Source organism: Lactuca sativa, chromosome 5 (assembly GCF_002870075.4).
Source record: "Lactuca sativa cultivar Salinas chromosome 5, Lsat_Salinas_v11, whole genome shotgun sequence".
Classification (NCBI taxonomy): Eukaryota; Viridiplantae; Streptophyta; class Magnoliopsida; order Asterales; family Asteraceae; genus Lactuca; species Lactuca sativa.
In genome coordinates, this window is record NC_056627.2 from 361,407,344 (window position 1) to 361,434,310 (window position 26,967).

At 30.6% G+C, this 26,967-nt stretch overlaps 3 long non-coding RNA genes across 5 annotated transcripts; all 3 read left to right on the plus strand.

Moving 5' to 3' along the window:
* Positions 1-10,979: 10,979 nt before the first annotated feature.
* LOC122198179 (uncharacterized) lies at positions 10,980-13,946 on the plus strand. Its single transcript, XR_006192076.2, has 6 exons — positions 10,980-11,033; positions 11,307-11,416; positions 11,500-11,595; positions 12,042-12,116; positions 12,237-12,308; positions 13,321-13,946. It is a non-coding gene; the product is annotated as an uncharacterized LOC122198179 (long non-coding RNA).
* Positions 13,947-15,661: 1,715 nt separating this feature from the next.
* LOC122198180 (uncharacterized) lies at positions 15,662-21,759 on the plus strand. Its single transcript, XR_006192077.2, has 9 exons — positions 15,662-16,270; positions 16,359-16,410; positions 16,497-16,524; positions 16,626-16,696; positions 16,781-16,876; positions 16,962-17,013; positions 17,091-18,283; positions 20,560-20,600; positions 21,522-21,759. It is a non-coding gene; the product is annotated as an uncharacterized LOC122198180 (long non-coding RNA).
* A 1,702-nt stretch (positions 21,760-23,461) lies between these two features.
* On the plus strand, positions 23,462-26,592 carry LOC111915084 (uncharacterized). 3 transcript variants are annotated; one of them, XR_008224183.1, is made up of 12 exons: positions 23,462-23,659; positions 23,747-23,860; positions 24,274-24,344; positions 24,429-24,508; positions 24,769-24,848; positions 24,932-25,013; positions 25,102-25,335; positions 25,424-25,494; positions 25,710-25,789; positions 26,048-26,266; positions 26,351-26,430; positions 26,513-26,592. It is a non-coding gene; the product is annotated as an uncharacterized LOC111915084 (long non-coding RNA). The 3 variants fall into 3 exon arrangements; XR_008224181.1 differs by having other exon boundaries at positions 25,710-26,266; XR_008224182.1 differs by having other exon boundaries at positions 25,438-25,494; positions 25,710-26,266.
* The last annotated feature ends 375 nt before the right edge of the window (positions 26,593-26,967 follow it).

Here is a 26,967-nt window from a genome sequence, read left to right on the forward strand (position 1 = left end):
GAATAGATAACAACAAGTTTTTCCTATGCTTTTGCACTGTAAGGATAAATTTTTCCGCGAAGTTTTAAAATAAAAGGAAATTTTTGATTTCATTTATTCTAAGTATCCTTACAATGACATTTGTGAAAAATTGTTGCTTATATGATTCCATTGATAGCAGTATTGGAAAATGAGTTTGTTTATTTCATTTGTGGTAATGTCTAATTTACCAAATAAGGAAAGATTCTCATCACTTAAAGTTTCAGTTGGATAGAAACTTGGAAATCATGCAAGTGGTATAGTATGATGAATGAGAATTTTCATCTTTGGAAAATTAAGATTAATTCCTTGTTCACATGTATATGTGAGTCAAGTGAAGGACTAAGGTATCGAGTACACATTCTTGTGCACCGGCCACGTCCACCACAAAAGTTCGATAAGACTATTCGTCATGATTTACTAAAGTTTAGTAAATATGGTTATACTTACAAGTTCAAGTATAATTCTGAAACATTGGAAAAGTTTCGATGTATAGCAGAACGAATGAGAAGAATCAAATTAAGCAGAAAGATAAAAGTTTCTCAAATATGAAAAGATGGGAGAGTACTTTAGTATCAGGTTTTGTGATCATCTTAATGATTTAGAAATCATATCACAATTAGTCCTCTAAGGAAATCTTAGTGCATTCTTATGACTAATAAGAGGAATCTTGAATTGTTGGAATGGTTAAATCAAGAAGATGAGTCATACTTCGTTCCAAAACAAGTCTTAGAGTCATACTCCAAGACTGTAAGTTGAGTGACTGATATGTGTATTTTTATATATATATTTTTATACACTTTATCTTAATATTTTGGCCTTATTTATTCTATTTTAGAACTAAAAAGTACTCATAATACTTTGAATTATGTTTTGCAGCTAATTGTTGTCGATGAAGCACAAAAGAAAAGACTGAAGCGGAAACCGGGCTTAGAAGCTAAAAGAAAGAAAAGAATGTTGAGGAAGCGATTACGCCCCGCGTAAGGTAAAGGTACGCCCCGCGTACACCTTTGCACCGGATAAACTTGATCGCGTGATTATCTTGAGTACGCGCTGCGTAATCCTAAGTACGCCCAGCGTACTTAGGTCGGCCACAAAGATTATAAATGTCGATTTATAGCTAACCAGAGAGGAGGATTCGACTTCTAACCTAATTTAGTCGACAATTAACTTCTGTTAAGCCGTTTTGAGGGTCTAGAAGGCGGCCGGAAGGCCGTTAAGCTAACGGAAGCGGAGATCGGAAGGATTGGAGAGCGGATACATGTTGATTATCATATAGTTTGCTGACGTGACCATGTTTAGCATTCTATGGTGGTACTTTTCTGTATTTAGTTTCTGATTTAGGTGTAAAAACCTTTTACTTTGTGTTTATGATTGAATGAAGCTTTGATTATTAGACTAATTGCTATATTAAATAGTTTATTTGTGTTTAATTTATCTTGCCAAGCTTGTTAAAAGATCCTCATGTGTTAATGATGATTATTTTCTGTTAATTGTTAAGTGAATTGAGTTGCTTGAACATCTGCTTGATTTGCTTGTCCCTTATGATTTTTGATGACCATCGAGATTATAAGACTAGAAATAACGAATGTGAAACTAGGATTAATTTGAGAATAAGTAAGTTTATGTGTGAGCCTTGTTTGATGACCATCAACAAGAGGTTGATTAAATGTCTACATTGATTAACTATATTTACAAGTCTTGCTTGATACGAACTGAACACTAGGAAGCATGTTAGTTTAATCAACTGATCACTGTTTGAATTGACTTGTTTGCTAAAGGATTAGTTATAGTGAACGCGAATCTAATCATTTTAGGAATCGGTGAACATTGAATAAATGAATTTGTGTATGCAATTGTCTATGTTTTAAGGTGTAATTTATCTAAACCAAAGTACCTGAAGAGATTTGCTTTCCTGTTAGTTTATCGAGAGTTGTTATTTGCTAATTTGAGATTTATTAAACCATTTTATTTATTATTTTCGTGTGACCTATAACCTATAATCAAATATATTAAATTAATCCACCGTTCCCTGTGATCGACACCCGACTTACCTAAGCTATACTGTAATCTGACTAGGTACACTGCCTATAAGTGCATAGATAGTCTAAGTTTGTTAGGTTATAAATATTAAAATTAGTGGGTACTTTTGTGCACATCAGTGACATATATTAAAGAATGTATTAAAACACTTGTCAAATGTAAGAGTAAAAGTGTCATACTCTTTTACATTTGAAATTGGTAAGTTGTGATGTTTTGGATAAAACAAAGACCAAATTAGGCCAATTGTGTGAAGTGTTTGTCTTGATAAAGAATTCGCACCATCTTTTGAATATTTGACAAGTGAGTCTTATATGTTAAGAGGACAGTGGGAGTCTTAAAGATCTTGAAAAAGGCTTCAAGATCTAATCAAGAGTAAAAACCTATAGTTTATCACTAGCACACGATGTGAGGTTTATAACTTATCGTGTTGACATATTTCTATTTTTGTGCCCATTCCAGTTAAAGTTGGCTTTGCATATGAGTTCTGAGATTTCTCAATTGGTTGCATAACAACTTGGAAGCAATGGCAGGCCCTTGTGCTGCCTGGTGGCAAGAAGTTAAGACCGCACAAGTTCAATCCATATGAGTTTGGATTTGTCACTAACCTTGTCTTGTGATTATGGTTTTCACAAATTCACAAGGATAGGAACACATGCACCATAAAATCTAAGTGTCATAAGGTTTCTCTCCAATTCATGAAAATGATGGTGAGGAAACGCTTTCACTAAGTAGATTTTATGTAGCTAGCAATTGTGATATTTGCATTCTCATAGTCGTTAGTGGAGCGTGTGTGGTTAACCGACACATTAACATGGACTTGTGAGGAATGGAAAAGGTCTAAAAAATGGAGACTATGATTATGAAATCCCTTTTCATAGTTTTGAAATTGTTTAGACACACATGTGTGCTATCTAAGGAAAGGTGTATGATTTTGATAAAATTTTATCAAAGCATCTCGTATCAGAAGTCTAAAATTTGGTAAGAAAGTCAATAATATATTGATTTCTAGAAGTCCAGCTGATTTATGAGTACATGTCAAAGCTAGTGGGAGCATAAGTGTTATGTTGATAATTCTCATGTTAGTGGGAGCATGATAATTAAGATAAGTGTTTCAAGTTAGCAATATTAATTATAAAAAACAAAAGTTTTAATTGGGAAAAAGTTGTTTTGCTATAATTAAGGGAGAGGAAATTATACTTCATTTCAATTCTAAAAGCTTAGATTGAGGTTTTAATCATCTTTAGTCAAGTGTGTGTGTATATATATATATATATATATATATATATATATATATATATATATATATGAATTTTGTGTTGGAATGGATCAACATAAGGAAATTCTATATATGATTCCATTATTTGCGTTCTAAAATTCGATTATGATTACGACATTCATAATCTGAATTATGAGAACTTAGCAAATAGAAATATTATAGCAAAAGGACTGGTCTAGTATCATGTCTTTATGTGAGACATCATGAATTGTGTCGCATATGCTTCGGATATAGGACCGATTGCATGTGCTATAATATTCATCCTTTCTAAAATTTTCCAAATGCCTAGATCATTAAGATGGAAAAGTACTAGAACTGGATATAACTAATTTGATTAAGCAATTGTTGAGGACAATCTAAGGTTTACTAAAGATTGGTTGCTCAACGACAATTGGATGTATGGTGTAAATTTTGGAGAGGACCCTATTGACATATTCTGAAAAGAGGAAACTCATGTTCAGAAGTGATAGTCAAAATGAGAATATGGAAATATTCTCAAAGGTGGCAGTTGTTCATTAAATCTGTCTAAGATTAGGAAACTTAATGCAAGAAGGATGTTCAAAGCGATGTACTTTGAATTTGAGACTTTGTTTCCATGGAATTATCTCCATTGGAATACTCTGTAATGTTTGTTGACAAGTCTTGGAGACTTTGTGCATAATCATTACATAGGATCAATGCATATAAGTTTAGAATCTAACAGATTTAGGCAAATGGCAAGAATTTGGAATTATTGCATTTGCAGTAAGGATCTGGGATTGTGAAATGAGAATCATTAGAATTATGTTCAATTGATCTGTTTCACAAAGTAAAGACCATAGACAAACTTAGTGTGCATACTTGGTGTATGGCATAACTAATGTTTGGAAAAACATAGTGTGCATACTTGGTGTATGGCATGACTAGTGTTTAGAAAACGTAGTGTACATGCTCGGAGCATGGAACATCTATTGTTTTAATTCAAGTATAAAGTTGATAGTTTGAAACAGTATGCAATGAATGATGGGTAATCAATATGGTGATAAATAAAAGATGTTTTTATTTATATTCATAAGTTCTGAGACCATATTGATTATTCTTGTGTTTCACTTTGCATGTTTTGACTTCCAAAATATCTAGGTCGTTCTTCCTGAATGACTAAGTTATTCAAACCATCCACAGTCAGTCATATGTTGAAAGTAGATATGAAACAATACTCTCATGAAGCTGGTTTGTAGATGTCCAAGGTAGTGGACATAGCAAGAGTTGCTGCAACATCCATGAGTGCTCATAAGTTCTGAGTATTGGATTCAACCCACACTCATTTGACTAACTTCATGGATTTTATCACGAGTGATAATGAGATGATAATATCTTATATTCTTCAAACCTAGAAATATGTGTTGTTACTATGAGTTGGTTATACATTGATTGCAAGAAAACGCATTGGTAACTCGATGTTATAAAACGTGCCTTTGTGTATGATTCAACAAGTAGTAGAACAAGCCATATGAGTCGAAGTTTATCCATTCCTTTTACCTTCAGGATAAAAGCGATATTTGTGGGCCCCTCGATGATTTAATGATGATACATGTGAGTGCTTGGCCAAGCCAGGACTGATTTGATTTGTTCAATCAGTCAATCATCATGAATCGGAAATCGGGAAACAACAAATGGACAGAGAGAATGATTTATAATCCATGTCTCAGTCCATATGATATCTAGAATAGAGGAATATATGATCCCTTATCTAATGGACAAGTCATTGACAAAGGTCAGAGTTCATCGACAAGGTCAGAGTTCGACAACGGCTTTTGAGAGCTACGCTTGCCAATTGGTTTTTGAAGTCATACACAATAATAGTTTTAGACTTATCCAAGTGGGAGACTGTTGGATTAGTGTCTAAGTCCATAGATATAATTGGTATGTACTTGACCCGACTCGGCATGGTCCATTTGAGTTGCATGGCATCGGAACATTAGGATAGACCGTTTGTGAAGAGAGGACATTTGTGACATATTAATATATTATAAGTTCTAATATATTAATATGAAATCATGTTATTTCATTAGTATTGATCAAGAATTAATTTGGACTTAATTTAGTGATAAAAAAGAGACTAATTAAATATATGGGGATTGATTGTGTAAATCATTCATTCTTATATATGTGGGCTTATGATCCATGACTCCTTATGTTGGGTTTAACCCATGTGGTGATCCATGGATACTCCATGGAGGTTAAAACCCATGGAGCATAAGGAATGGGTAAATTCATGGGTTACATGGTGTAACCCTAATGTGCACACAATATAAGGACCCCTTTAGCTCAAGAAATTGGCACTAGTGATAGATATATCAGGGATAGTCGATTTGAGCATGCATGTCTTCTTCTCATGGTTATTCCTTATGCTGGTGATGTTGTGTGAACCATTTGAGGTGTCACACTTGGGGCACTAGGCTCTCGAGCTTCATGGAGTCAAGCCACATCAATAAGGTATGTATTTCTATCTAGTTTATTACCCAAGTATCAATGTTTTGTATGCTAGTTAGGGTAATACCTTGGAATATTCATAATTGCATGTATAATAGAGAAAACATAGATCCAAGGTATTTAGGGTTGCATGTACACTTAGGAGTGTTAGAATGCTCAAAACCCAACATGAGGAACAAAAGGGTTGAGCTGGTGAAGGTGCAGTGGCAACACCGTAGGGGTTCATAGTGGACTTGGGAGCCCGAGGAGGAGATGAGGGGGCAATACTTGAAGTAGTTTCCAGATGCAACAGACTTCGAGGACGAAGTCTAAGTTAAGTGGGGGAGAATTGTAACACCTCATTCCTGGTATGCATTTATTTGTAAATTGTTTATTTTTGTAGAAGCTACTCGGCGAGTTGGGAGCCCCAGACTCGTCGAACAGAAGCGAGATTGGATGCGGGTTTTAAGCCATCTACTCGACGAGTTTAGATCCCTCAACTCGGCGAGTAGGCCTGCCAGAATGAAAACCTAATTTCAGGGTTTTTCACCCTATCTAAGCAACTTAATCCCCACCTTATGGCCTCATTTCCAGCCTCCAAGTCCCAAACCCTAATTCACGAAACCCTAGAGCATTTTGTGAGTGTGTGAGCCATTCTTGAGTGATTTTGTGTGTTCTTGAAGCTAAATGAAGAAGAAGGAGTTAGAAGGTTCAATGAGAAGATAGTAGATCCAGGGATTTCCTTCCATCCTCATCACTTTCTGGTAATCAAGTCTCTAACTTGACCATTCATTCATTAGATCTACTTACTTCCATTTTTATGAGGGTTTTGGTTCAAGAACCTTGGTCCTTGGGATTTGGATGTCCCAAGTGACTTACATTTCAGATCTGGAATCTAGAAGGGGTTCCATGGCATAAATGTGCAAACTTTATGACCCCATGCAATCTTAAAAACGTTATTATGGCCTTTTTAGCCCTAAAAGGACATGCATGGAAGGAAAGCTAGGAACTTTACGTGTTCATCTGATGTCCAAGACCTAGATCTATTATAATGTGCTTTGGTTTAGATTATTATGGCTTGTGGACCAAGATCTATGTTCTAGAGAGTTAGGGTTTGAGCTAAACCCATTAAGAAGGACTAATAGCGGGTAAAGTTGGAAACTTTACCCTTAAAAGTATATTCCCAATGTGTAGATGAAGTATGGAGTTTGGATTTGAAGGGTAGGAGCTTAATCCTTTGAGATGGATCAATCAGACAGAGGAACTCGGGGAGTCCATAAAAGGACTCGATGAGTTGAGTTGGTTTGTCCCATTTTAGCTTAAGGTAGAACTCGACGAGTTGGTGAAGGGACTCGACGAGTTGATTCGGTAGATCGCGACTATGAGTAGCCTGGGAAATCAACGAGTCGGGGGGAGACTCGACGAGTTAGATCGCGATTTCAGGTCCTAGGACTCGACAAGTTGATGGAACAACTCGACGAGTTGGGTTAACCAAAAGGTTGACTTTGACCAAGGGTAAAATGGTCATTTTACCCTTAGAAGGATTTTCAGTTTTTGACCAAGTTTTCCTTGTTTATAGCCGGGGAGTCGTTGGAGCAGCCATCAGAGATTCCTCACTAGAGATTTCAGCAGCCAGCTTGAGAGGTGAGTTTCATTCGGTAGGAACGGGTCTAAGGCACCAAGGCTGGCCCATATATATGAGATCTTAGTAGCTAAGTGTGGGCGGGGCCCGAATCTCGTAGGATTGTTTGAATATAGTTATGTGACTGTTTTATAGGAATAGATACACTTGTTGTCTGTGTGATATTTGTATGTATGTTAGTAGCGGAGTGTAGGTGGGGCCCGAATCTCCTAGACAGCGGAGTGTGGGCGGGGGCCCATATCTCTTAGTTACATGTATGTGTATGGTATGTGGCAGTTTGGGGAGACTCACTAAGCTTCGTGCTTACAATTTTCAGTTTTGGTTTTAGGTACTTTCGCTAGTAAGGGGAAGAGCTCGAGATGACTGCATGACACACACCACAGTTTTTAGGCTGGGAGGATTCACTTTGATATTTTGACATTTGATAGTTATGGTTTTGTTATTTTGATGTTTGATGAAATATGGTTTTTCTTAAATGATTAAAAACGAAAATTTTGGACCGTATTTTTGGGATGTTACACAAACAATTATATGGAGATTATTTTAGAGCATCAGGTAAATTCTTATTTGAATAATCATATTATAATGTCCATTATATAAGATATTACGAGGTTAAATAAGACGGTTGTTTGATCTTTATTATTTAATGTTTTTTTATGTCCTATATAACTTAGTCCGTCATCGATTTTTGACTATTGACCTTTTTCTCTCTACTATATTTTATTATAATTTATAGTTTTTATTCTGCCAGAATGTATAAAGTGTTTCTTAACAACAATATTCTTTCGGAATGGTTGTATTGTGTACTTAAGAATATATTACACTTCTTTAGTATCTACCATATTCTATCAGAATATAAAATTTTATTCTTTTTTAATGCATTGAATATAGAATAGAAGACACACCAGTAGTTGAGGCTGGAATCAAAGTAGAGTTCTCAGAGGAGAGGAAGCTCATGGTGAATGTATAGAATGTTACTCTTACATAATCGATTTCATGAGAGTTATTTTCATAGAATGCTCGATTTTATGGAAATTATTCTCATAGAATACGTGAAAGGAATATGATGATCAAGTGTTTGAAGGTTGGATGATAGCATGTGGGATGAAGATGAACAATGGTCAATGTTCTTCACAAAAGAAAGCACTGACAGAATAATTTACAATATAATGATAAGACTATATGTTATAGTATATTTTCAGGTAGAATAATCTACAAATTATGCTTGTTTTGTTATTAGTGAGTGTTTCATTATGATAGAATAGTATATTAAGATTTTTATTTTTTTTAAGAATGTGATAACAAAAATTTAACTTGTATCAAATATTTGTTATTCTTAGAAAATTCATTCAATCAAAAAATGTTGTTATTTCGTTTGAAGAATGATATGGACTGATATTTATTCTATAGGAATATGCATTCTGGCATTCAATCACGATATGTATTCTATACGAATATGTATTCTGGCACTCTCATAGAATATATCATTCTAACAAAATGTTATTCTGACAGAGTAAATTCGGTTATTATAAAAAATACATTACAATTAAATTAATTAATAATATTGAATTATTTTAAAAAATTCAGATTTTTAAAATTAGGAGAATTAATTATCCATAAAATTCAAAAAATTTCATTTTTTAAATACACTTAATTGTCCAAAACACCCTTATGCTGAAAATTATGTGATTATATGGTACATGTTACCATATGTTACCATACTATAATATCATAGACTCTCAAACATTCCATCCGTTGGTCCCGATTTGTTATTACGATTAGGTAAAAATAACATAAAGTATGTTCAAACCATTAATAAATAAACATTTCAATAGATTGAAGTTTTCATATTCCAAAAAAAAATAAAGATATTAAAATAAGTTTAAGACTTAACATGTTAGCTTATAATTAAGAATGTTAAGTTTGGAAAGCTTTTATAATATTTGACCGTTAGAATTCGAAAGGGCTTCGTATTCCCGCAATATATACGTTCTTCGGATATCCCGCTCTCAACTGACTAAAAAACCCCGGGGAAACCGATGGCGGTATCTGTAACTCCTCCAAAGCATCACCTTCCTTCGCCGGAGATCTAAGAAACCCTTGGAATTCGAAGGAACTGGTTTGTAGTCGACCGTTATATTCAGTCATTCCGCTCCCAACAAACTCAAATACACACCCAGACCCATAGCGATCTGTGTAACTACACTGCCGGAGACGTAAACACCCACAACCTTCACAGGAGACTCTCATTCATCTCTCTAGTCCAAGAAATTATCAAGATCGCTGTAAGTTTTTCTAGGGTTTTTTTGTGATTAAGATATTGTAATTTCCATTTAAATATTAAATTGTTGTTTGAATAAGAAAGAATCAAAGGTTAATTGATAATTTTTTGTTTCTCTCTGCTCGCTGGGGTTCTACTTTCTAGTAAAGCACACTCCGATTTGCTTATGTTTTACTAATTCGTAACTGATTGATATTTTACCATAAACAAATTAACGGAAGATAGTTTATATTTTTATTGCATTTATCCTTGTTATCTGATGTATGCGTTTGTGTGATGAAGAACAGGGCTCAGGAGTCAGGATATATCCAAATAAGAAGTTTTTTAAAGTGTAAAACTAATTTATGTGTAAAATTCGGTATGTATTTGTTACTGATAAATGTTTCATGTTATCTTATATAGGATTGATAAGAAACTTACATTGGACTCATGGATTAATTTTGCACTCGATCAGTTTTCACTGAATGGACTTAATCAGAACAACTGAACAAGACTTAATTCAGTAAGGTTGTTTCTTTTTACTTAATGCAAAAAGAAAGGCTTAATGCAAAATGCCAAGGAAAGAAGGTTTTCCCAATTAGAGGTAGTTATAACCTTTAGGCTACAATAAACCTTTTCCATTTATAAAAATGCCAATTTTGAAGTTTTGATGATTACTATATTAATGACTGAAGTGGTGTATTTCTTTGGTCCAAGGCAAAAGAGATCGAATTGGCAAGTGGGATTATTATTTTTCTCCCTAATTCTACAAAATTTATAAATTATTGAATTAAGTAGTGCTTTTGTTTGTTAGGAATAAGCTACTGTGAAGAAGAACTATGGTGAGAAGGTGCTTATTCAGGTTAGTTGATAAGTTGATTAATGAGGGGTCATCATATTTAAATTTCTGACTATATAAATTTCTTTCAAAATACCATGCAATGATGATGTAGTTTTAACCTTATCAATGGGAATTTATAGGGATTAGAACTGTATTCTACTCTCGCGACCAATGTGGGTAATTTACTCTGTTTTTTACTCTTAATAGAGCAATGTACTTTACATATTACAGGTTAAAGTAAATATTTTTAAAAAAATTAAGAAATAGCAATCAAAGTAAGATGCTATAATAGACAATAAAATGAAAGTATATTGCTATTTCATGCATGCATAAAACCCATGATTGGGCTAAATGCAAGAAAAACAATTTTTTTTATTACATATTACAAGTTAAAGTAATTTAATGATCCTCCAAATAACCTTTTTTTTTTTTTTTTAATTATTGAAATAGGACATGGAATTGAAGATGCTGGACAGTAGGCAGATTTTGACCCACAGAGTTGGTATCATATAGTTTTCTATTTTGGTCCTTTTCTGAGGTTTGTAATATTTTTTTGATCCTTGTTCCAAACTAAAATGACAATAGTTTTGGGACTAAAATTGCAAAAATCAGCTGTATTTGGTGACCATAATAGCTACTTTACTTGGAACAGGGACCATAAATGTTATAAGAACCTCAAATAAGGACCCAAGTTCATAAATCAAGGACTAAAATTGTATTTTACTCTTGTTTCTAAGTTTATGTGCTTCTGACAATTTCTGCCTTTTTGTATCAGATAAAACATGTGATTTGTGTATACAGAAACGCTCTTTATGTTTTTAAAGGAACAACATGGATTCATCATATTCAGGATCATGTCCATATTTTCATATAGGAATCAGGGCAGTAAGTTGGTTCTAAATGAATTAGTTATTAAAGTTTGTTATAATATGCTGAATTGGCTGAAATTACGTTATTACCCTCTTCAGACACATGTGGTATGCTTTTAATCATCAATCAAAGCCAATGCAAGAATTTTGTTGATGATTGCATGCTCTGATAGACATGAGGAAACTCCTGATGAGGTAAATTATTTCATTCGTCATTTAAGAAATGTAATTACTCTTTTTTCATTATTTAAGAGTCTCTTTGAAAAAAAAAGGTTATGGTATGTGTACAACTCAAGTCTCTTTTCTCATGTTTTATGTCTTTCACCTCTTTTTTTGTAAAATGTTTCCATTTTCCAGTTAGTGTTTCAGTAGCATGCTTTTTAAGGAAATAAAATTCCATGATCATGGTTCAATGTACACATACATGTGTAGAGGAGTATGACACTGAGATTTCTCAAGAAAGTTGATTGTGTTTTTGATTTATTTTGCAACATACTTTTGTTGATTTATTTATTATGTAAGTAAGTAAATGAAAATTTGTAATTTCAAAATCTACTCTGTCATGTTATCATTCATAATAAAAGACTTGAAACATCTATCTATATATAGTAACATGAGTTAATCTTTCATTATTATGTAAGTAAATGAAAGGTCCAACCAGATCATATTGGCTGGCGTACTATGGTGGCTCAGTTGGATTTTATCATCAACAAGGAGTAAGAAACTTCCAGTTTATGAATCTTTCCAAATTAAGTTCATGATAAAATTGTTGGATTTCTTTATTGTACTTAGTCACATCATGACAAAACTGCTGTTTCTTTTTGACTTAATTACAGGTCAATAACTTGAAATTGTTGGATGACATGACAGAAATGAGTTGAACCTACTGTATATATAAGATATGATGGGTATGATAAAGTTATTAGCACTTCACTTGCTAAGTTCAATCAATGTCTTTTACAGATATACAGTTAGTTTTGTTTAACTTTAAAACATGACAATGCTACTATGACAAGTATTCCAAGTTTCCTATTTTTTGGCATTGCTATATTTGGTAACTTAATTTTAATAACATGGATCGGTGGGGGAATGGATAACCCTTTTTTTTTTTGTTTTTTGTTTTTCACTGATAAATTTTGTTACCTAGATAATGATGTCTTGAATTTTCTGGATTTGTGTTTATATCACTTTGAGGTCCCCTATGTGCATATATTTAATATACATGCAAAATGTCTGATAGGTCTAAGGTAAAAAAGAAAGCCAAATGACTATATATAATAATTTGTTTTGTTTTTTTAAATTTAATTATATATTTAATATACATGCAAAATGTCTGATAGGTCTAAGGTAAAAAAGAAAGCCAAATGACTATATATAATAATTTGTTTTGTTTTTTTAAATTTAATTATATATTTAATATACATGCAAAATGTCTGATAGGTCTAAGGTAAAAAAGAAAGCCAAATGACTATATATAATAATTTGTTTTGTTTTTTTAAATTTAATTATATATTTAATATACATGCAAAATGTCTGATAGGTCTAAGGTAAAAAAGAAAGCCAAATGACTATATATAATAATTTGTTTTGTTTTTTTAAATTTAATTATATATTTAATATACATGCAAAATGTCTGATAGGTCTAAGGTAAAAAAGAAAGCCAAATGACTATATATAATAGTTTGTTTTGTTTTGTTTTTTTTTTTTAAATTTAATTGGTTTGATGGTCTGTTTCTCATTTGCATAAAGTTTATCTGTAAATGCTCTGATATTACAATGCAAATCAGAGGAATCAAAGACAAACTGTAAACACTTTTTCCATGTTCAAGCAAGCCCAACAAAATTCATATCTTTCCTTTAAAAAATTGCGTCTGATATCTGATGTGTTTAAAAGTTATAATAAGTCATTTTTTGTTTCAGATCATCAGAAAGACACGGATGTATTTTCCTTTGAATAGCTTTCAAAGAAGTTTGTCTTGCAAATGGAACACCTTCATCTTCATTCAGAGGCTCTCCCTCTGATAACAATCAGAAGACAAACAATCATTCGGGCAGCGGGCAGAGCCAATAAAAACTCACGACCCTGCCCTGCCCGAGATCCTTCCATTCTTTGTGTGACAGCGTTGTTGATGGTCATGTTCAAAGTCAAAGTCAAAGTCAAAGCCATGGTCAAAATGAAAGGAGGAGATTTATATGGCCCTTAATGATGTCATGTCACCATAGTTCCCAAATACCCTCTGATCCTCTCGAGCTGCTTTTATTTTATCAAAAAATTAAATTAAGAAAAGATGCTTTTCTACCAAAAATAATTAGGATTTGCTCTCGTATAATTGTTACTCCATCATGACAAACTTATTGATTTTCATTTATTTTTGGCAGTTTGATAAGTTATCACTGGTATGGGGAAAGCCACAGCAGCATCCTTTGGGGGTTGAAGAGGTAAATTGTTTGATTTTCTTACAAATAGCATTTTTTTTTTCTTATTGCACTTTTGAAAATCTAATCTTGTTACCAACTTTTACTTTCATATTTTTCCGATTAAGACATTGTATATTTCCAACATTATATTTTCTATTAAAGCACTATACTTTCAATTTTTAATTTTTGTTCGTTTTGGGCATTTTACTTTGACATGAAAATTTGTTATATTTTTTCTATTACAACTTAGAGCGTTATATTTTCATTTTATTGCCTTTGAGACATTGCATTTTATACTTACAATCAACAAAGAATTCTAACATGAGATGAGTTTGGAGGAAAAAAGAAGAATGACAAACAGATAAATGATTGATGTCTGAATACATTAAGCCAGATTTTCTTAACATATCAACTAAAAAAGAAACAGCCCTTACATCAGATTTGATAGTTCACTTACTTTATTCAAATTGTTCTGTTTGCTACTTGCTTTTTATTTGATTCTAGGGTTTGTCTGATATATATTATCCCAAGATCAACACTTTTATGGAAGTTGAAATTTCTTAATTTTATTGCTGCATATGCTAATTCTCAGGCTGAAGTGCTAGTGCTTGCAAGGTTAGTTTCATTTAGGATTTTTTATTTTTTTAATTTAAAAAAAGAACTTTGCTGATTAGTTAATATACATGCAAAATGTCTGATAGGGTATTAATGAAAAAGCCATGCAATATACTTTGAAATTCTACCTGTTATAGCATCATTTCAAAAGTTAAACTATTAATACATTGAAACCTACTAACTTTTTCCCTATTAGGGCATTTAACTTTGATAATTTAACCAATCTCACATACTCTAAAAATCTAACTTATTAAGATGCACTTTTGATTATTTTCCTTTTAGGAGTTTCACTTTGAGAATCTAACCTATTGAGACAATGTACTTATACAATCTGAACTTTTTTTTTTGTTATATTTTTTATATATATATTTTTTATTTTGGTTATCAACTATTGCATTATGCTTTCAGTAGTTTTTTTCCTATTAAGCAACTGCACTTAGATTAAGATGTTGACTTTGAGAATTTAGCCAAGTATAACACTGTCTTATCAAAGTCTACTCAATTAAAACATTATACTTTCTATTTTGTTTTCTATCTTTGCATTTTAAACTTCTAACCTGAAAAGACATTGTAATTTGAAAATCTAAACTTGTTTTATATTGGATAGAGTTTATATCATAAAGACATTGCATTTTAAAAGCCCAACCAAGCATTGCATTTTTACTATAAATAACATTGTAGTTTGATTACCTTTTTACTATACTTCAAATGTTTTATATTTTGAAAACATAAACTATAATAACATTATATTCTCGATTTATTTTTTATTAAGACATTGTATTTTGAAAATCTTAGCAGATTTAGCATTATATTTTCTTCTTAAGACATTATACAATTTTAATTTGTTTTCTTCTTATAAAGGCACCCTACTTTGAAAATTTAACCATTTCTCATATTTTAAAATGCTGTAACATTAAACCTGAAAATTATAACTTGTTGAACAGCTAGAGAAATTTGAATTTCTCATATCTGATGTTGAAAGTTTTAATAGTAAACACTTTTGACTACGAAGCTGCTATATGAGATTGTACTTTTAGATTTTAAGAAAAACCCTCAAAAAAAAAAAGCTTAGATAGCAGTAGAGGAGGAGCTTCTAGCTTTTAGCTCCAAATCCAAAAGTTACATCAAGTAGAGTTTAACCAAAAGCTCTTTTATATTTTTGCAAATTAACTTAATTACCTTTGTTTTTTTTTTTTTTTTTTTTTTTTTTTTTAAATCATGTTTCTATTTTATATTTTACAAAGATGTCCTTTTATGTAATTTTACATGTTTTAAATGGGTTCCAACTACTTTTGCTGAACACTCGGATACAAAAATATAAGCTACGGCTTCCAGCTAGTTTTGCTGAATATGCCCTAATTTTAAAATTGGGTTCGTTAGTTTTAGGTCTCTCATTTGATCCTTGAAAAGAGGATTCTCCAGGATGATGAGATTATTGAATTGATATGTTCAAATGGCTGTCATACGGAAATGGTAATCTATGAAAAAAACTTTTAGTAGATACCAAATGAGATTCTGATGTAAGATTATGTAATAGGCTCCCTCTATTTAGTGGTGTTTGCTTATTGATTCATGTTTCAACCGCCTTCAAAGAGGCTACGATCTGGGGACAACCCTATCCCTATGGAAAGAGAGCTAGTGTTTGTTATAGTAAGTTTGTGTTGCTTTACTTGCTTATACATTAAAATCTAAAGCTTCTCTGTGTAGTTCCTTTAGTATCATTTTACTACATTAACCGAATCCATTTTCTAATTTATTCAGATGATTTTGGTTTCAATCATATACTGTGGTTATACAGTGGTGTTCATTGTTGGGTTTGTGATGGAAAAGCAAGAAAGTAATAAAACTGTAAAACTTTTACAATATAAGCTTTTAATGTTTTCCATAACTTTATATATAACCAATCTTGAATATATATATATCAGCTTGAATAATGAACAGAAGAGAGCTACTGCTGACTATTTTCGTGTCTACAAGGTTGGATTTAAACATTTAGCTATTCATATCTAAATTTTTTCTAGTGTTAGATAAGATTCTTAATAATCTTTTTTGTTATTGTTCAGGGTACGTAACAACAATAGTAAATCAAAGGTTTCTCTTCTGGGTTCTGCACTTCATCCTTTTCTTGTGTAACTATGAAATCCTCTATAAATATCAAATATTAAGTTAAATTTTCCTATTAATATCTGCAGGAGATCGAATTCTGACTTTTTTGAGAAGAAATTACTTTGTAGCCACCAGTTACTTATGATTCCCGATGAATGTATGCAATATTAAAATGCAATCTGGATTAAATAATCAAATTAAGAAATGTTTATAAGAATTAAAATTTATTTATCTTTCTCAGAGCTTAGAGGAAAATGGCAAGATGATAGGCGCTCTTCTAGTGGAAAAGATGTTAATGTTGTGAGATGGGAACAATTAAAACAGCTTCTTCAGTCTCGTAAACAAAAGTTCACATTTTATTAATTTTAATCTAATAAATAATATGTAGTAAGTATATTAAAATGTTGTTTTTTTTTACGTAGGTTTGTTAAGGAGATTGTCTTTTCTTTCACTTATCCTAGGCTTGATATGGAGGTCAATTGTTTTTTTTACAATATCACTACTTTATGATGTATTATTATTATTATACTCATTGAAAGTCATTATCTCAGGTTTCCAAACACATGAATCATTTACTGAAGGCACCATTTTCTTCTTCTTCGATGTTCATCGGTGATTTTCTTCTCCAAACTCCATCATAAAAGGTTGTTTCTAACTCCTTTCTTATTTTCTGTTGTTTCTTCACAATTTATGTTTTTCGGTTGATCGTTTCGATTTAGGGTTTCCTCATTATCGTTCACACTGGAACGGATATTTGTCTTTAAGATTCTGGTACTGTGAGTTTCTTTGTGGTTTGTTGCAGGTTGGTTCACGTGTTGCTTGTGTTGGTCGCTTGCTCTTGAACATCTTATTGAACTGTAGTCGGCTGAACTTCGGTTGATTAATCTGTTTGTCTGAAATAACTCTCTAAGGGTCGGATTTCATCACCGATAAACCCTAAGTAGAGAACGGACAAATAGAGTCGATCCTTCGAGGCTTCATCCTAATAGCACTGTGAGGGATTTCTTGTTCCTTTTCTTATCTCTTTTCATATTATGATTGGGAGATCCTGGTTGTCTTGTGAACACTAGATTTCTTGATTGTCTGAGTCCTTCTTTGTCTGATTACCTGTTGGTTATTTGTTTGCCTGGTTTTTGTTTGTGATTAATTTGTCCTTATGGCTGGTTCTTTTGAACCTCCTAGTAGAAGTGGAAAGGATGATCAAGTTAATTTTGATGATCTTCTCTTTGTCAAAACTGCATTTTCTATAAGTCAAGAATCATATTTTACTTAGAACCTTTACCTAATGTTAAAACTGCATTTTCTATATTGTCTAGAGAAGCATCTCTTCAAAGAAATGGTTCTTTGTCTTCTATTCAGTCATCTCTACTTTCATCTAAGTCTCAGTCTACTGCTTTCAATAGTATGTTTAATAATAGGTTTAACTCCAATAGTTCTAATAAGAATAAAAATCAAGTTGTTTAGTGTAAGAATTGTGGTATTAAAGATCATTCAATTGAAAAATGTTACAAGATAATAGGATATCCAAAAGACTTTCAGCAAAGAAGCGAGTCAAATAATCAAAAAACCTTCTATGTTAACTCTGTTACCACTTCTTCTGGGAGCTCTAATGCTCCTAACTTAACTGATTCTGTTGGAGATTCTGAGTTTCATCAGGTTACTAAGGAACAGTACATCAAGTTTTTACAACTTATAAATGATAAGCAACTTAATGAGGAAGCATCTGCTAGTGCTAATATGACAGGTAATTGCTTATTTCAAGCTTTTAATTCTTCTATTGATTCTCAAAAGTGGATTGTTGATTCAGGAGCCAATCAACATATGCTTGCTTTTGAATATCTTCATGACACTGTGGATATGTCTAAATTGAATCTTTTTGTTAGTCATCCTAATGGTACTTCTGCTAAAATTGAGAAGATTGGTAATATGGACATATCTAGTTCCTTAAAATTGAGAAGATTGTTATCTGTTTATAAAGTATGTAAAGATAGTAATTGTGAGGTCATTTTTAATGAATATAGTTGTAAAATTCAGTGTTTACAATCAAAGGAGATGGTGGGGAATGGTAGAGAATCTGGAGGTCTCTATTACATGAATAGTGTGCCTTCAGGTAATCCTTTTAGGATTAATAATTCCTCATCCATTTGTTGTGTTTCTAAACTTGCATGGCATAACAAACTTGGTCATCTTTCTGATCAAGCTTTAGGTTCTTTAAAACATAAACTTAATTTTGAAAATGATACTCTTCCTCCTTGTGATGTATGTCATAAAGCTAAACAAACCAGAGAGTCATTTCCTGTTAGTCAACATGTCACCTCACATCTTGGTGAGTTAATTCATCTAGATGTATGGGCCCCTTATAGAGTGACAACTATAGAAGGATTTAGATATTTCTAAACCATTATGGATGATTATACTAGAGCTACTTGGGTTTATTTTTTGAGGTTAAAGGATGAAGTTTTTGATTGTGTTCTTGTGTTTTTCAATATTCTTTTAAATTAGTGTGAAGTTAAAATTAAAACAGTTAGGTCAGATAATAGAAACGAGTTTTTAAATAATAAGATGAAACAATTATTTGAGTCTAAAGGAATTATGCATCAAACTTCATGTGTTCACATCTCCTACCTTTGATAAACTTAGAGTTTTTGGATGTTTGTGTTTTGCAACAAAATTGAATAATTTGGATAAATTTTCTGAAAGGGCTGATAAATGTATATTTTTTGGTTATTCTTATAAAAAAAGGATATAAAGTTCTTAGTCTTGATTCGTATCTTATGTTTGTTTCCACAGATGTAAAGTTTTATGAGTCTGTATTTCCTTTAAAGCTGTAGTCTTCATCTGTGACTAATAAATCCAATGCTCCTTTATGCTCTAGTGATCCTTTTTCCTATGATGAGTCGCTGTAATCTAGTTCTTTACTTGATAATTCTAGTCTAGGTAACTTGAGGGATGTCCATCAGTTGGATGCATACCAATATCTGGATGGGACTAGTCCCTTTTATGTCAGCAACCAGACTGGCGAGACACATGTGCCTTCTTCTAGTGAGATGTTTCCTAATTCTTCTACAATGTCCGAGGAAAGTGGTCCATTTAATACATGTCCTCCTTAAAGTGGTCAGTCTACTAGGGCTACTAGATCTGCTCGTATTGTACATATGTCTGCTAGATTTAGAATGAAAACCTTTGTTTTGTTTCAAATCTTAATAAAACTATTGGATAAAAACTTATATTTGGGTAAGTCGGGTGTCGATCACAGGGAACAAAATTTTAGCTAATAAAATAACTACTCATAATTAACTAAATAAAACAAGTAAATTAGGGGGTTTTTTACTGATTTTTGCAAGTTCAACTAACTTAAATCAAATAACGACTAAGCAAACAAAGAAAATAGTTTTTACTTCAAATATTAAAGAGTGCTCCTGTCACTTGTGGTTGATATCTACTAGACAATTTATATCGGCTTCGAATTAATTAATACTAGTTACTATGATTTAGAAATCTAGTGTTTCTCAATTTATGAACTACTATGTAGTGATCAAGCACAAGTTGAATACAAAACTAATATAAAAATAAATTGAAATAAGAATGATGCGATTCAATCACACAATATGGATTATTAATGCTTTCTAACACTTCCAAAGTTATTAACTTTATTTGTCTAACTCTATGATTTGTTGAATCATAAGATCTAATTATTTAATGATCATAACTTGAATGAAAGGTAATAAAGATTAAAACTTTAACATGTTAGGGTTATAATTCATCAAACACAAGAAAAACCTGGATAATGATGTCTTGAATTTTCTGGATTTGTGTTGATATCATTGGTCTTTTTTGAGGCCCCCTATGCGTGTGAATGTGGTCTTTTTTAGTTTCTATCTGTTTTTTGTTATGTTTTTTTGTAATGTATGGTCTATTAGATTGTTTATTTTATATATTCCTATTTGGATACCAAACCTCAACTCATTAGCCTCAGCTATGCTGTTCATGATTTTTGAAATGTTATCTGCTTAATTTCAGGTCTAGCATTCCCTCCGCTTTAAATCTGTCCTTATTGTCAGGTTGGTGGTTTAGGTCCAAAATAGAATCATTTTGCAATTTTGGTCCTTTTTTCATAGTTTCATAATGCTTTTTAGTACATGGGTCATCAAACTCTAACAACCTAGATGTTAAATTAATGAAAATGACAATTTTGTAAACTCTTTCATTTCCATTTTCAACGGAATTCCTCTCTTTCCTTAAAAATACCCTCTCACCCTCTCGGTAATTTTTATTAAAAAAAATAAATTAAAAAAAACACATTATTTTTTTATTTATTTCAAGAAGTAGCAACATACTTCATTCTTTTTACCAATGTAGGCAATATACTTTACTTTTTAGTTTTTACCCATAATAGCAACATACTTACATTTCTTTAAAGATCATACTTACTTACAATTCCTTATTCAATATGGAAACATGTTTGATTTTGGTTACTATTTATAGCATTATACCTTTAAAAACTTTTTTTTTCTTATTATGTCATTGTACTTTGAAAACTTGTTTGATTTTCTTACAAATAGCATTTTATTTTCATCTTTTTCCCAATTAAGTTATTGCACTTTGAAAATCTAATCTTGTTTGGTTCTGGTTACCAACTTTTGCTTCCATATTTTTCCGATTAAAACATTGTATAGCGCTATACTTTCAATATCTAACTTATATTTTTAATTTTTCTTCTTTTTGGGCATTTTACTTTGAAATGAAAACTTTTATATTTTTTTTATTACCACTTAGAGCGTTATATTCGTCATTTTGTTGCCTTTGAGACATTGCATTTTACATTTACAATCAACAAACAATTTTGGCAATATTCATCAATTAAGTCAGGTTTTCTTACTTAATATATTAAATCAAAAAGAAACAATCCTTACATCAGATTTGATAGTTCACTTACTTTATTCATTTGTCCTGTTTGCGACTTACTTTTTATTTGATCCTAGGGTTTTTCTGATATTATCCCAATATCAACACTCTTATGGAAGATGAACTTTCTTAATTGTATTGCTGCATATGCTAATTTTCTAAGGTACAAAACCAAACTTCACTTTGCTTATTAGTTTGTTTTTTTAATTAATTAATTAATTTATTTATTTAGCAAAATGTCTGATAGAGTATTAATGATAACTGGAGCAGTCAAGTGTTTCTAGCAATTTGAAAAAAAAAAAGCCAAATGAGCATTTATAATTCTCAAAGGTACAAACCAAACATCACTTTGTTGATTATTTTGTTTTTATTTTTTGTAATTAATTTATTTATTTAATGTACATGCAAAATGTTTGATAGGGTATTAATGATAACGGGAGCACTCGAGAGTTTCTAACAATGTGAGAAAAAAAGCACAAATGACCATAAATAATTCGCTAAGGTAAAAAACCAAATTTCACTTTGTTGATTAGTTTGTTTTTTTATTTAATTTACATGCAAAATGTATGATAGGGTATCAATGATAACAGGAGCAGTTGAGAGTTTTTATCAATTTAAAAAAAAAGCCAAATGACCACCTATAATTCTCTAAGGTAACAGACCAAATGGCACTTTGGTGATTAGTTTGTTTATCTTTTTTTTTTTTTTTTAAATTTATTTATTTATTTAATATACATGCAAAATGTCTCGTAGGGTCGTTAATGATTATTGGAGTAGTCTAGAGTTTCTAGCAATTTTGAAGAAAAAAAAAAGCCAAATGACCATTTATAATTTTCAAAGGTACAAAACCAAACTTCACTTTGCTGATTAGTTTGTTTTTTATTTTATTTTATTTATTTATTAATATACATGCAAAATGTTTGATAGGGTATTAATGATAACCAGAGCAGTCAAGAGTTTGTAGCATTGAGAAAAAAAAGCCAAATGATATTTTATAATTCTCTAAGGTACAAAACCAAACTTTACTGTCTAATTATTTTGTTTTTTTTAATTGTTTTATTTATTTATTTCAGATAAAGTATTAATGATAAATGGAGCAGTCGAGAGTTTTACCAATTTGAAAAAAAAAAAAAAAAAAAAAGTTAAATGACTACTTATAAGGTAAAAAACCAACTTTGGAGATTAGTTTGTTTTGTTTTTTGAAATTTAATTATATATTTAATATACATGCAAAACGTCTGATAGGGTATTAATGATAACCGGAACAGTCGAGAGTTTTTCGCAATTTGAAAAAAAAAAGCCAAATGACCATTTATAATTCTTTAAGTTACAAAACCAAACTTCACTTTACTTATTAGTTTGTTTTATTTTATTTTATTTATTTATTTAATATACATGCAAAATGTCTGATAGGGTATTAATGATAACTGGAGCTGTCATTAGTTTCTACAATTTGAAAAAAAAAAGCCAAATTACCATTTATAATTCTCTAAGGTACAAAACCAAACTTCACTTTGTTGATTAGTTTGCTTTTTTTTTCTTAAATTTATTTATTTATTTAATATACATGGAAAATGTCTGATAGTGTATTAATGACAACTGAAGCAGTCGAGAGTTTGTAGATTTGAAAAAAAAAAGCCAAATGACCATTAATGATAACTGGAGCAGTCGAGAGTTTGTAGCAATTAGAAAAAAAAAGCCAAATGACCATTTAAAAGGTACAAAACCAAACTTCATTCTGCGAATTAGTTTGTTTTGTTAATTATTTATTTATTTGTTAAATATACATGCAAAATGTTTGACAGGGTTAATGATAACCGGAGCAATCGGAAGTTTTAGTGATTTGAAAAAAAAAACCAAATGACCATTTATAATTCTCTAAGGTACAAAACCAAACTTCACTTTGTTGATTAGTTTTTTTTTTAATTTATTTATTTAGCAAAATGTCTGATAGATTATTAATGATAACCGGAGCAGTCAAGAGTTTCTAGCAATTTGAAAAAAAAAAAAGGCAAATGAGCATTTATAATTCTTAAAGGTACAAACCAAACTTCACTTTGTTGATTATTTTGTTTTTATTTTTTGTAATTTATTTATTTATTTAATGTACATGCAAAATGTTTGATAGGGTATTAATGATAACCGGAGCAGTCAAGAGTTTCTAGCAATTTGAAAAAAAAAAAAAAGAACAAATGACCATAAATAATTCGCTAAGGTAAAAAACAAAATTTCACTTTGCTGATTAGTTTGTTTTTTTATTTAATTGTTTTTTTTATTTAATATATCTGCAAATGTATGATAGGGTATCAATTATAACAGGAGCAGTTGATAGGGTCTTAATGATTACGGGAGTAGTCTAGAGTTTCTAGCAATTTTGAAGAAAAAAAAGCCAAATGACCATTTATAATTTTCTAAGGTACAAAACCAAGCTTCACTTTGCTGATTAGTTTGTTTTTTTATTTTATTTTATTTATTTATTTAATATACATGCAAAATGCTTGATAGGGTATTAATGATAAGTGGAGCAGTCGAGAGTTTGTAGCATTAAGGAAAAAAAAGCAAAATGTATTCTCTAAGTTACAAAACCAAACTTTACTTTCTGATTATTTTGGTTTTTTTTTAATTTGTTTATTTATTTCAAATACATGCAAAATATCTGATTGGGTATTAATGATAACTAGAGCAAGAGAGAATATCTAGCAATTTGAAAAAAAAAACAGATGACCATTTATAATTCTCTAAGATACAAAACCAAACTTCACATTGCTGATTATTTTGTTTTTTTTAATTAATTAATTTATTTAATATACATGCAAAATTTCTGATAAGGTATTATGGAGCAGTCGAGAGTTTTACCAATTATAAAAAGGAAGCCAAATGACTATATATAATACTCTAAGGTAAAAAACCAACTTTGGTGATCTGTTTGTTTTGTTTTTTTAAATTTAATTATATATTTAATATACATGCAAAATGTTTGATAGGGTATTAATGATATCTGGAGCAGTCAAGAGTTTCTAGCAATTTGAAAAAAAAGCCAAATGACCATTTATAATTCTTCAAGGTACAAAACCAAACTTCACTTTACTTATTAGTTTGTTTTATTTTATTTTATTTTATTTATTTATTTAATATACATGCAAAATGTCTGATAGTGTATTAATGATAACTGGAGCGGTCGAGAGTTTCTAGTAATTTTAAAATACAGCCAAATGAACATTTATAATTCTATAAGCTACAAAACCAAACTTCACTTTGCTGATTTGCTTGTTTTTTTTTTAAATTATTTAATTTATTTAAGCTTTCTGCAAAATGTCTGATAAGGTATTAATGATAACTGGAGCATTCGAGAGTATCTAACAATTTGAAAAAAAAAGCCAAATGACCATTTATAGTTCTCTAAGGTACAAAACCAAACTTCACTTTGGTACTTAGTTTGTTTTTTAATTTATTTATTTATTTAATATACATGCAAAATGTCTAATAGGGTATTAATGATAACTGGAGCAGTCGACAGGTTCTAGCAATTTAAAAAAAAACAGCCAAATGACCATTAATAATTCTCTAAGGTGCAAAACCAAACTTCACTTTGTTGATTAGTTTGTTATTTATTTTATTTTATTTATTTATTTAATATACATGCAAAATGCTTGATAGGGTATTAATGATAAGTGGAGCAGTCGAGAGTTTGTAGCATTTAGGAAAAAAAGCCAAATGTATTCTCTAAGTTACAAAACCAAACTTCACTTTATGATTATTTTGGTTTTTTTTAATTTGTTTATTTATTTCAAATACATGCAAAATATCTGATTAGGTATTAATGATAACTAGAGCAAGAGAGAATATCTAGCAATTTAAAAAAAAACAGATGACCATTTATAATTCTCCAAGGTACAAAACCAAAATTCACATTGCTGATTGTTTTGTTTTTTTTTTAATTAATTTATTTATTTAATATACATGCAAAATTTCTGATAAGGTATTGTAGAACAGTCAAGAGTTTTACCAATTATAAAAAGGAAGCCAAATGACTATATATAATTCTCTAAGGTAAAAAACCAACTTTGGTGATTTGTTTGTTTTGTTTTTTGAAATTTAATTATATATTTAATATACATGCAAAATGTTTGATAGGGTATTAATGATAACTGGAGCAGTCGAGAGTTTCAAGGTACAAAACCAAACTTCACTTTACTTATTAGTCTGTTTTATTTTATTTTATTTATTTATTTATTTATTTAATATACATGCAAAATGCCTGATAGGGTATTAATGATAACTGGAGCAGTCGAGAGTTTCTAGTAATTTTAAAAAACAGCCAAATGACCATTTATAATTCTCTAAGGTATAAAACCAAACTTCACTTTGCTGATTTGTTTGTTTTTTTTTTTTTAAATTAATTAATAATGTATGATATGATATTAATGATAACTGGAGCACTCGAGAGTATCTAGCAATTTGAAAAAAAAAGCCAAATAATCATTTCTAATTCTCTAAGGTACAAAACCAAACTTTACTTTCTGATTATTTTGGTTTTTTTTTTAATTTGTTTATTTATTTCAAATGCATGCAAAATATCTGATAGGGTATTAATGATAACTAGAGCAAGAGAGAATATCTAGCAATTTGAAAAAAAAAACAGATGACCATTTATAATTCTCTAAGGTACAAAACCAAACTTCACATTGCTGATTATTTTGTTTTTTTTAATTAATTTATTTATTTAATATACATGCAAAATTTCTGATAAGGTATTATGGTGCAGTCGAGAGTTTTACCAATTATAAAAAGGAAGCCAAATGACTATATATAATACTCCAAGGTAAAAAACCAACTTTGGTGATTTGTTTGTTTTGTTTTTTTAAATTTAATTATATATTTAATATACATGCAAAATGTTTGATAGGGTATTAATGATATCTGGAGCAGTCGAGAGTTTCTAGCAATTTGAAAAAAAAGCCAAATGACCATTTATAATTCTTTAAGGTACAAAACCAAATTTCACTTTACTTATTAGTTTGTTTTATTTTATTTTATTTATTTAATATACATGCAAAATGTCTGATAGGGTATTAATGATAACTGGAGCAGTCGAGAGTTTCTAGTAATTTTTAAATACAGCCAAATGACCATTTATAATTCTATAAGCTACAAAACCAAACTTCACTTTGTTTTTTTAATTAATTAATTAATTTAATATATATGCAAAATGTCTGATAAGATATTAATGATAACCGGAGCAGTCGAGAGTTTCTAGCAATTTAAATAAAAAAGCGAAATGCAAAATGATAAATGGAGCAGTCGAAAGTATCTAACAATTGTAAAAAAAAAAAAAAAGCTAAATTACCATTTATAATCTCTAAGGTACAAAACCAAACTTCACCATGCTGATTAGTTTTTTATTTATTTGATATATATGCAAAATGTTTGATAATGTATTAATGATAACTGGAGCACTCGAGAGTTTCTAATAATTTGAAAAAAAAAAACCAAATGACCATTTATAATTCTCTAAGTTATAAA